At 37.8% G+C, this 12,578-nt stretch overlaps 1 protein-coding gene across 50 annotated transcripts in view; it reads left to right on the top strand.

Annotated features, from left to right (window-relative positions):
• Positions 1-12,578, top strand: part of Nrxn3 (neurexin 3) — a 1,541,537-nt gene that overhangs the window by 1,405,185 nt on the left and 123,774 nt on the right. The gene's annotated exons all lie outside the window — the stretch shown is intronic.

Here is a 12,578-nt window from a genome sequence, read left to right as displayed (position 1 = left end):
AGCCTAGTTAGTGTTTATAAAAATTCATTAGACTCATTCCTTTTGCTTTCCAGTTTTAAGACATTATCTAATTCAGGGTGTAGGGGTGAACACCTGCAATTCCAGCACTTAGGAGGATGAGGCAAGAGAATTGCCATAATTTTCACACACACACACACAGATGCACACGCACATGCACATGCACACGCACATGCACACACACACGCACACACACGACTTTATCCAGGAACTCGGTTGAGTCTTGGACATCACCCTTCCATTGATTCCAGAGGACATTGTAAACTTGAAGTCAATAATCAGTTAAACCTGCCATGTGTTCCCATTTTTGTGAATTAGTTTTATGTGAGTTAAGCAGAGGCAAACATGCTGTGCTCCTTTCACTTTTTCTTCCAGCAGAAATCTGGAAGGCTCCTTCTCACCGTTGCATAAAAACAATTTGAAGCTGTGCTAATGATTTATCAGTCAATTTTGTGTGTTTTCTAAAGGCTGCTAAGAACCTAGCTAGCATAGCAGTGTTCTAATCAAAGGTTGTATTCCATGCATACCTACACATATGATCAAAAGAAAAACGTAGTGCTACTGTGCGAATATTAAAGCAATAATTCCTGACATCTCACTCCACTCACTGGAAAGAAGATAAAAGGCAATATATATTTCTATTATGACTCTCTATAGCTCAAACACAGATCTGTTTATTGTTGGTGAAGGGATAGTTCTGTTTGCACAGGTCTTGGCAGACTTGCTTTGTTCCTGTCAGAATATATTCTGCCACCTCTGTGGGAAGCAGAGGAGCAAATGCCTTTTTCTTCATTGGAATGACTGATCCTGTAGCCCTTTTTAAAGCCAAATTTTCACTGACTGCAGGAGGATTTAATGTTATGCAGACTCAGGGACCAAGACATGGTAATTGTCAGTTTTTGCTTTCCCTCTCACAGCAAATTTATATTTGGAAGCAGATTGTGTAAATTCCTAAACCCTTTGTACAAACTAAAAAATTCAGGGCTACTAAAAAAGACTGGGTTTCAAGGTAAAAAAATTTTTGCCAGTGATCCTAACCCTAAACCTGTTAGAACCTGTTTGCTCTTGGAGGAAGCAGATCTCTGCGACAGCCCTCACCCATAACTTCTCTCTTGTATGTATTTCTTTTCCTTTGAGGCCAGTAGTAACTAGACTAAATCTACATGCCTTTTTTTTTTTTTTTACTTCTACCAAGGCTATAAAAAAAGAGTTACAAATCTGTTGACACTTTGCTTTCAAGGGTGTGTAAATACATACTCTTGGAGGAAAGCCAATAGCCTTGTGGAATTGTATAGACTGGACTAAGGGATAAAAATGCCCCATGCTTTTTGTAAAGACAAACTAGAGGAAATAATGTTATGCCAAGGGTTTGGAGCTTTTTTTGTTTTTACCAACTACCCGTAAGAACTCTACCCTGGGTGCCACAAAAATTTAACAACTCATCTCCACAACTATTCTGGTCTCATCTATGTTCTATAGATCACATCAAGCCTGTGTTAAGACAGAAGACACAGTAGCTCTTGCATTTAGTTCAAAGTTTAGCTCAGGTCTAGAGATTTGGGATGAAGTAGGAGAAGGCACTGGAGTAGCAGTGTACCTCTGTGATCTAGCTAATTTTCTTGAACGAAGAAGACTCACAGAGGTTTGATCTCTAGTAGATACTTCAAAGAAGAAGAAAAAATGTAGGAAAAATTGGATTTCATATTAATTTTTCATATTATGTGTGAAATTATTTTTCAAATGATACTCTGTTCTTTTGTCTTTTGCTTTTATAATATGATTAAAACAAAGTACCTACAATTGAGACTATGATGAGAGAAAAAAATTAAATAGATGAGTTCACAGTATAAAAATCTACCTATTCAAAAATCCACTGGCTTTTCCTAAAGAGCATCCTTTGGGTTTATTTCAAGTGGACTTCTACTAGTGTTGATTTCAGATCAAAGAAAAACTGTAAAAGTGCTTTTAGAGCTGCTCTCACTGTGTGTGAACATGAAAAAAGTACTTTCTCAGTGAATTGAAATAGCTTTCCAATGCTCTGGTCTCCTGGAAGAAATTGGTGCTTTGATCTTTCTTATATTCCGGTTTGTAACAGACATGAGTGTAGAACTACTTTTGAACGACATAGACTATTTTAAATTACTCACAGCTATTGTGCCCAAACAATGGATCATGACCTTATATTAGGAAAAATGCCTACTGGTACCCTCAAATTAAAGAAAAAGTTAAGGTACTTACTGAGAAACTAGGAGTATGTGTGTAAGTGCGTGTGTGTGTCTGTATGTGTGTGTGTGTGTGTGTGATAATTCTCAAGTAAAGATCTTACACTTAGTAGGTGCTCAGTAAACAGGTATTAGATAAACTGTAATAAAGTATAGGCTTCTGTATCTTATAGTCATTTAATAACTGGAAGTTAATATCTGGGGGAAAACTTTCCTTCTCTAAGTATAAGTGTACTTTCAAATTCTTTTTCTATTGCTATAACTATGGCTTAGTGATTCTTTGTATTGTACCAAGCATAAAGTAGCCTGGGTTAAAATCTAGTTCATTTTCATATAGCTAAGTAGCCCTAGACAAGTCACGTAGGTTCTAGGTAACTATCGTTAAAAAACAATTTTTCCCATAATTTGCTGGCATAAAACAATTTTTTATCAGATATCATAATTTGACAGGTCAGACTAATGGGCAGATTTAAATGCAACAATTTCTCTTTCCATTATGGAGTTAATTGGGGTTATTCAATGACAGTTCTGGTCTGGTGTATTCGGCTTTCCTCACATACTTCATGCCTGAATTGATTACTGTGGAAGACTGGACTCAAGTAGCTATTTTCCCTCTCTATGTTGTCTCCAGGATTCTCCTTGTATTCTCTTCAACGTAATAGTTGTACTAATTTCAGGGAGTCTCAAAGCTTCCAGAGAGAGCATTTTAAAGGAAGAAAGTATATGGTGCCAATATCCTATATCCTGGAAACTGGAAACATATTCTTAAGGTTCTAGGGTTTTCCCTGCACTAAGAAGAGGAAGGGAACCTCATTTCTCAGAGGGAAAAAACTGTAAGAATTTGCAACCCACCTGAGCTAACCACATAGCAAAATGAGGAGGGAAAGGGAGTTAGCAGCCATTCGTATACTACTATAATAGTATAAGGATAACTGAGTTAGTATAAGTAAAGTGCTGAAAACATGTATACCACAAGAAGACTGCAGATATTTTAGCTATTATTATAAGAATATAACAATTGACTACAGTAGCTGATGTCTAGATTGAGACTAAGAATTTTGGGAAAGATAGGAATTTACAGGAGATCTGGGGTTCAATTTAGAGACTGAAATTAGTTCTGATAAAAATGTCTGTGATATTGGGACTGGATGGATTATCTGATAGTTGCCCAACTTGAATGTTTTCTTTTACGTTTTAAATAAACCCAAGTGTTCTGTTGGACTTGGGAAATGTTTTTTTTTTTTTTTCTTTTTACTCGTATTTTGAATATTACAGAGCAAAAGAATCCATGTCCCTTGCCATCATAGAGTTTATACTCTGAAGAAGGCAGGAAGGCTTCGCATTCACTATCACTGTGAGACAGTGACATATGGGTGGCTGTGTGTGTTGGGGATGATGAATTGTGTAGAGGACAACTTGGTCAGTTTTCATGGATATGGAAGTGGGTATGTAACTGGGACTCTTAAGATGAGTAAAATTGAAAACAGAGGTCATGGAACACATTCCAGTTGGTAAAATATCAGATGCAACATTATAAAAGTCGATGATGATCATACCTGAGAGAAAGTGCCAAAGCCAATTAGAGAGTATACATTCAACTTGTGAGAGACAAAGGATCCAAGCTTTGAAAGCCTTAGTATGAAACGCCCTAAGATGAGGGAGGACCCAGAGGAGTGAATAGGACAGGATTCCCTATGATTCTTACCACTTCAAATGCCCCCACATGGGCACTTTTACTGCAGCTGACTTCAGTGTGAGCAGGTAACTATAATGACATTAGCATATGAACTTCTAACACATGAAGACTCAGCTGATTCTACACTCAAATTTCTCAGTCCTCATTCAGGATAGAAGGAAAAAGTGAACAATAAAAGTCTCTCACTACTAATGTTCAGTTTATACAATCAAAATGTTTTCACAAGAGAAAAAAGGACCAAAGGACAATAGCTCCAAGAATGATGTGCATTCCCTTATCTGCAGTCTTCAGCCTGAGTTGTTATCAACAAAGAGAGAGCCCAGTGTTCTCTGTGCAAATTACCATTTGGAATTGTTTATAAGCTATTAGCAGGACACTGATCATGACCCACTTTTTCTGTGCCGGGCATTGGCAAAGTCACCTTGACATTGGCCAGGGCTTCATAGCACCAGAAAATTGCCAGAAAATCACAATGCTCAGCCTGCAATGAAACTATCCTAATAAGAAGTATAAATGAAATACTGAGGTTTGTGAGATTTCATTTTTCAGCACAAGCTTCACAAATGCATTGGCGGAATATAAACTACTTTCTAAACTTCTAGAAGGAAATGATAATGTTTTAGGTTTTGTAATACAGCCTACATAGAAAGCCCTCTCTTTGGCTTTTCAGTTTTAGGACCCTATAAAACACACTTCAGTCTTGATCCTGATGGCAAAATGAAACAAAGCAAAAACTTGCAATTGAATGGCTCCTGCTATGCATGGTTGATTCTGGATAGAACCCGATCATGTTGACTGGAAGGCTGTGCAATTTAGAATCAGAATTTCTGAACTCGACTCCCGGTTCTCTAGTTACTTAGACGTACATCTGTGATCAGGTTGATTAGCCTCTTTAAGCTTCAGGACCATTACCTGAGAAAAAATCATAGTGTAATTTTCCCCACAGGCTTGCTGTGCATAGAAGTGTGATCATGAAAAACAACCCAGAAGTTTTCACTGGAAATTTTCACATTGAGAAAACACTTAAGACTAAGAGTCATGACTCAGAAGTCACAGATCCTCGTAGAGTTTAGCATTCCTTGTACAGTTGGATAAGCTCAAGAAGAGCAACTTTATCTACACTTACACAAACCCACAGTGACATAGGAGGGTCCAAGACTAAACCAGAGTCCTCGACTAATCGATGAAAAGAGCTTTCCAGGGGGAGACTCTCCTATTCTGGAGTGGGAACTGACTTTGTTGAACAGTTACTACGTATGTCATTGAATACTCTTACTAGAAGAAAGTGAGTAAGACTGCCATTTTTGTAGGTCAAAATGATTGAATAGGAACAATTTTATATGGTTCAACAGAGTGAATGACACTCAGATTTAGAGCATGTTGTTACAAAAGGCATTTCAGGAACCAGGCTAGAACATCAATTTTTTCCTGGTTTCTTCAATAATCAGTCTGTCTTGAATTGGCACAAGACAGATCTATTTTATCTCAAATACCCTGCATGACAGGATACAGATCGCCCTCTATCTAGAGTGGTCATGCTTCCTTCCGAGTCCCTCTGCCTTGCCCTTACTGCCACTGGCTCTATGGAAGTGAGACGAGGAATCCATGCAGTTTTCGCTCTGTTCTCCACTAGACAGCAGAGCCTCCAGGGGGAGTTTATTTTAGGATCAGCTCAACTATATTGATTAACAGTCTTACATAATGTGCGGCTCCAGGCTCTTTCCTTTCCTGCCAGCCCTCATAACTGGGGAAGGCACTGAAGATTGTCAGTCTAATTAGATTTTCGAAGCCAGCCAAAAAATGTCTTCTCCTCACCCGCACACAGGTACTTTCTTTTTCCATCTCAGAGAACAACTTTGCGGGAAAGAAGTTGAGCTCATTCCCTGATAAGCCCCTCTAGTGACATTCTCCCTCTAGAATTGCAGTTTCATGATAAAAAACAACAACAAAAAAACCCCAGCCAGATAGGTTCGACCAGGCGAGTGAAGAGAATATAGTGTAATCTTCTCAACTTCTTTTTAATACCGTAATTTCTAAGAGTGGACCAGACAATTCCCAGAGCTGTGTCTAGTCACTTAAAGGAGCTGACAGCAGACAGGCTGGATATCTGCCAGTCTCCAGGGGAGTGACAGTGATGCCCTTCTAATTAGGTTGTAATACTGATAGGGTAGAATTTGCACCAGCACCACTGGTCTTCTTGCTAAGCACTTGAATAACAGACAGAAGTGAGTTTAGTTCTTGGCTACCCAGGAGCAGCCATTCTTAAGTGATTCTAAAGTTGGGGTAGTTTTGTTTTTCCAATCACCTAAGAGACCACTCAGCAAAGTCCAAAAGCCAATGAAGCCAAAGTCCTCACAGTGTGACCTCTGGCTCTTCGCCATGGAATTTTTCTGATCATGCTTCCTAGGACTGTGTGCCATGTACAAAGGGCTTTGCCCTCCTTGAGCATGGGGCCAGAATAAAGGAGGAGTAAGTGGATCTATCACAGGGTCACATCTTGCCTGTATTTGAAATAACAATTTTTGAAAAAAAGATTTTCTCTATTAATATTGATTTTAAAGTATTGCAATAAAATATTATTTATCTTGAAAAACCATGTGTTTGAGGCACCTTTCAGTTGTAAAACTTAAATGAAATGCTTGCTCAATTGTCTTGGCCCTGCCTGGATGTATTCAACACACTCGTGTTTCCTCTGCTGGAAACAGGTCTTCCCTCTACTCAAGTGACTCACGGTCTCTCCTCTTCCAGCAATGCTCCAGCATAGCATCTTCCAGAGAGGACCTCTAGGATTGTCCTGTAGGAAAGTAGTACTCTCTGTCCCCTCGCCACCCCCTACACGCCATTATCTCTTACAGCAGTTGCCACTGGCTGTCATTATATCACATATTTGTTTATTGTTTCTAATTGAATGTCAGTTCTAGGATGACAAGGTCTTTATTGTGAGCACTATGATATACTTAAGAGTCAATAGTGGTTGAAAGGGATGACTAGGCAGCAATACATCGGGCTCCCTGAACGAGTACACATTTACAGCCTGGAGCTGGCTGGTAAGCCTTCTTCTTTCCCCTGGCTCACTCCTTGGTGACTCATCAGTGGGAACAGTCACCCCTGGTTTTGCTGCTCTTGAATCCTTGCCTTAAAAATAAGGCATTCTAAGGACCCAGGAAAGCTGAGACAAGAGAATCAACAATTAAGTCCTGCCGGGCAATTTAGTGAGACTTCATCTCAAAATTAAAAAAAATAAAAGGCCTGAAGAAGTACCACAGGAGTAGAATGCTACCAGATTCAAGTGCTGGTACACCCCCATCCAAGGGGAAAAACAAAAGAATCTAAGAGATACTGATTTCTCTGGTTCTGGCAAGACAGTTTGCCTTGGCTTCTGGTTTTGACTCTTCTTTCTATAGGACTGACTCCAGGGCCTAGTTTTAGCAAAGCCTAGCTAGTCCAGGAACTACCAAGGGCCATTTCTAGCACTGAGATTTTTCAAAACACATTTGAAAGTATATTCTCACCCTCCCTCTCCAATCTATTCTCTTTATTCCTTTTTCAAATAACTTAATTCCTAATTCTCGAAAAACTGGTCTTCGGGTGTAGACAAATACAAATTATGGCTTTTAAAAGAGAAAAACAAAACCAAAATGTTAAAACATAATTAGGGGATACCAATAATTCATATATTGCATATTGTTATCTTCAAGTCAGTTACTCAGAGTACAAGACATCTGCATTTGATCATCCAAAAGATACTAGCACAAACCTTTCTTTTCAATGAGCTCAGAGAAATCAGTAGTATGACTTTTTTAGCTATATATATTCTTTCATCTTCTCACACTAGTGAGACAATATGATATTCCCATGTGTGTCTGATTTATTTCACTTGTGAGTGTGGTCTCAAGTTGCATCCATTTATCTATAAGAGTCACAGGTTTATCTTTCTTTATGAGTAGTACTCTATTGTGTAAAAATACCACATCATTTTGTCCATTCCTCAGGTGATGGACACTTAGGTTGTTTCTAAGATCTGGCTATTACAAATTGTGCTGTTATAAACATGGGTGCACATATATCACTGTGATATGATGTTTTAAATTCTTCTGCGAAGATTATACAAATTATTTTAATGCTGCACTGCATTTAATTTTTGGTATGAATGGAAAGTGAATTAGGGGCTCTGTTACACCTGGTATTATGTATGTGGGTAGCTGGTTGGATTTTTTACTTGGTTTCATATGCCTCTCAGTATGTACGGGGTGAGTACCACTGCCAAGAACCTACTTCCCAGAACCCATCCTTGTTTTTCTCCAATGGCTGATTATATGCTGTAAGCACTCTTTATTACTGATCATTACTGTCTGATTTAACTAGTTCCATAGTTACTTGCTTTCTCCATGATCTTTTGGAGGAACACAGATGGAAGATAGTAAGAGAAATAGCTAGATCAACAGCAGGGACATTAAGGAATTCATCACTCAATATTTAGGGTCTGCTAAAAAGTAGGGCTCAAATTTTTTTTTTTGTTGAAGAAAAGAAAACTATTAAATGGTGAAAGTAACATAAGCAAATTCTTCTCTTTAGCAAGAAGAGGTAGAAGAGGGAAGCTAGTTTCAAGGTGGCCAAAGACCATTATGACAAAGCACCTTGGTATGAAGGAAAGAATTCACAGGAGACTGAGTTCATAGGTAGAGAAACTGGCAAAATCACAACTCTAGGCAGGTCATTTTCTCACTGTGAGAATTGGATTGAGGCATTTTATACAGCTTAGTTTCATTATGTGAAATATGGAAATTATAGCACCAACTTCAAAGTTGGGGTAAATTAATATAAATTGAGAGTTTGCTTGATGGGGATCAATAATAGACTTATTTTAAATGAGATAGCATCTATGTCTTGTTTTTTATTTTTTTCTGAATCAGTATCTTACATGGAGATTGGCTTCTTTGGGCTCTGCTCTTTCCTCCTCAGAAGAGTACAAAGATAAATCATAATTGCCTCAAATATATTACATGGTGTCTTGCCTACATAAAGACAGTTGAATGAATGAATAAAAATCAATAGAGGAATGAAGGGGAAGGGAGAATTGAGGAGAAAAAAGATTACAGCAAGAAGAGATGCTCTGTGATCATTGCTATAAGAATCCATTTCATGGATTGCCTTAGGTTACGAAAGATGAATGATTTTGATGTAATGAAAATAATACTCTCAATAATATATTTTGTATATTGCTTTTCATTGCTTAAGCTGTTGGGAATATCTCCATATGAGTAGTTCTGTGTAAAAGATAAATTATTTAGTAAATGTGTCTTAGAGTCATCGGAAAGAATCAACGATTCTGGTTTAAATGAATGTCCAAGAATTGGTCTTGTTTAATTTTTTATTGTTTCTTATTTTCTGTTGATATATGAAGGGGAAATAATTTCAAGCAATTATTATTACTAGCCAGATGGATATTTCTATTCTGTCTTTGACAAGGTGGTAGGATGGGTGGGTGTTAGAATGATTATAGAAATTAGAAATGCACGGAGGCTGTTATGACAGCTTTGCCTTTTGAAACCTTCTAATTAATGCCTTGAGTCATTTACAGAGCTGCTTCTGGTAGCTAAATGGAAAAGTGAGGTTCTCTCGAATTTTCTTGTCATTCTAGCACAAAGTGACTAGGGTAATAAATACAGACCACACCATGGTCTCTGGTGGCTATCAGACACAGGATATTGTAAGATGGGAGTTTGATTGGCTCGTGTATAAAATATAGCACCTTCTCTTTCTTTTCCCATTTGATTGTGTATAGTAGTTGCATGAGTATGTGTGCATGTGTGTGAACTTGTGTGTGACACAGAGAGACAAAGGATGCTTATGTATATTTGCATGTATATGGGCAGTAAAGCTTCTTAAGTTTTAATATGTATTCAGATCACTGGGTAATTTTCTTAAAGTGCAGAGTCTGAATCAGGTCTGAGGTGGCATCTAACATCAAGGATTTCTAAAAAGCTTCCAGATGAGTTAATTCATATACCAATGTGAATCTCGATTTTGGAAGAAAAAACTATTAAATATTTTCAATTTTTTACTGAGTGATTACAACATGTTTACCTAGCTCATCCAAATAATTTCTTCAAATTTAATACAGGGCTTTTCAAGATAAAATCTATGAACTCAAAACATTATGTAATTGAATGAATCAATGCCCAACTAAGGACTAAGAGAACAAAAGGTATCCCATCAGACATTGCTGCTCCTGGTTCCAGGTGCCCTTTGTCTTGGGTCCTTTTCTCCTTTCTTATACAAAATATCCAACACTCAAAGTTAAAAGAGGAAAGGTTTATTTAGCCCACAGTTTGCAGAGGTTTCGGTTCATAATCGGCTGGCTTCAAGGCGGGTGACATGGCAGACAGGCATCACAGAGGAGAAACAGTTGATGGGGGGGGTGGTATCAAAGCAAGGGACAGATGACTACAGCTGTTTCTATTTCTTACATCTTCTCTAAGCTACTCAGTGTGGGTAGCACTCACACTCTTAACCCTAGTACCATGGCGCTTAGCATTACACATGAATCAATTCCAGTGTCACACTAGATCCAGCCACCTCTGAAAGAGCCACCTATGACCACATGAGGCTTTGAGGGGGCACCTGAACAACAGTCATAGCACCCCTTCTTCCTGTCCCTTACCCTGCTCTGTACCCTGAGGCAGATGGGGGAAAAGAAGGTAGAATTTAACCTGTCGTAATATTTATCTCCCTTTCTGAGAGGTGACCTCTGATGAAGGCAGAAGGACATAAATGATTTTAATCTGCAGTAACAACGGAGAACCAGTCCTGACCATCTTAAGCAGTATAAATATACAAAATGACAGACTTTTCTTCTCTATCTCTCCACTTCCTCCTCCCAGATACTGAGCGAGACACATATTCCTGCACTCACAACTCATACTATAATGCACAATGAAATTTCACCCGACCTTTATCTTGCAGCTGCTGTTCCAATGATTAATGCCCCACTGGCTGGGAAGCTATTCTGCTGAAAAAAGACAAGGAGAGAGGAAGGCACATGAAATATACCTCCTGGGCAATTTCTCATTATTATTATTATCATTATTAGTTCCTTACTGCCCTATCTATCCTGTTAGAGAATGTTTGATCTATTGTCAAGGGGGCGGGGATAGCATTTGAAAATGAATTTCATCAGGGAGAAATGATCAAGGCAGAAGAGAGAAATAGACACTTTGGAGTAAAGAGAACTGACCTTCATAGGGTGTTTGTCGTTCTCAATCATTTTAGAGGCTGTATGTTGTCTTTATTATTATTTTTATTTTAAAATTTAATAGATTCCTCTATCTGTGTCTACTATGTTTGGAGTTTCTTTTGTCCCTGTGGGATTTATTTCTGCATGTGTTCTTTGTCTTTATTGAGTCTCTATCTGCAAGAATCAGTATGATATTATTTATGTAAATGTTATCCCCAACCACTAATGAAAAAGACAGAACAGAATAATTTCATTGTTGGGGCTGGGTACATAGCTCCGTGGCACAGCACCTGACAAGAGCAAGGTCCTGAGTTCAATTCCTGATACAAAAAAAGAATAATTGAGTTGTTTATATCTGCTTTAATATGATTTTCTCCATATGCTGGTTAATTTCAAGTTCCTGAGAGAGATATTTAATATATATATATATTTTGTGTAAACCATAGTGTCTGTTTCTTTCCTGTTCCTTATGCAAAGAAAGTGGGATTGCTGAATTATTTTTGGCCCTGTGATTTAAGAGGCTTGCATAGCAGTGGTCCAGGTTGGGAAGATGGGGCAGTTTTGTGACATGGCCATCTACTGATAAAATGGCAAGTTCATTATACTCCACACAGAACACGATAATCTGATTTCAAAAATGTACTTGCGAAGTTGAATGTATTAGTACATGGGATTTATAGCTGTGGCATCCACATGTAACTTCAACTTTAATTGGATTTTGAATTCAGCTAATGAATATCTAAATAAATTGAGTACCTATTATGGGTCAAGTACTGTCCTAGATATATGGGCAATATCAGTAAATAAGACAGACAAAAAATAAATAAAACAAAACTTGTTTCTGCCTGGGGAATATATCCTATTCCAGGAACACTGGGTCCTCATAAGTGCTTGACTTTGTGAAACCAAGAATGAAATAAAGACCTTTATTTTTAACAGAACGCACAATCAAACCGCATTTGTCAATATTTTCTAAATAAGAGTAGACCCATTTTTAGGCTAGGTTTTTGTGAGTTAGTTTATAAACACTTTAGCAGGTTGATTTGCAATGAAAAAGCTGCAGCTATCTCTACTTATTTTATAGATCAACTTCAAGAATAAGGTCTTTCATTTATATTCCGGAAAGATCACTTTTAAATGTGAAGAGTATCTGTTTTGACTAAAAAAGATGGCAACAGTGAACCACATTACAATGTGATGCCACTTGACACATTGTTTGGTCTGGAGGTCTAATATTTACAATGCTCATCACAGCTATTTTCTTTTATTGGTTTGAAATTATGTTCTCATGGAAAATTTATACTGGAAAAAAAATCTGAGAATAAGCCCTATATAATGAACTGATAGATGAACCAAACTGATTTTAAATTCTGGTTTTATTGCTCAACTCAATATGCCCAGGTAA

The sequence above is a fragment of the Cavia porcellus genome, unplaced genomic scaffold, assembly GCF_034190915.1.
Source record: "Cavia porcellus strain 051 isolate PalLab524CR breed Dunkin Hartley unplaced genomic scaffold, mCavPor4.1 scaffold_31, whole genome shotgun sequence".
In the NCBI taxonomy this organism is placed as follows: domain Eukaryota; kingdom Metazoa; phylum Chordata; class Mammalia; order Rodentia; family Caviidae; genus Cavia; species Cavia porcellus.
Note: the sequence above shows the minus strand (reverse complement) of the source record. Positions and strands in the feature narration are given on the sequence as shown.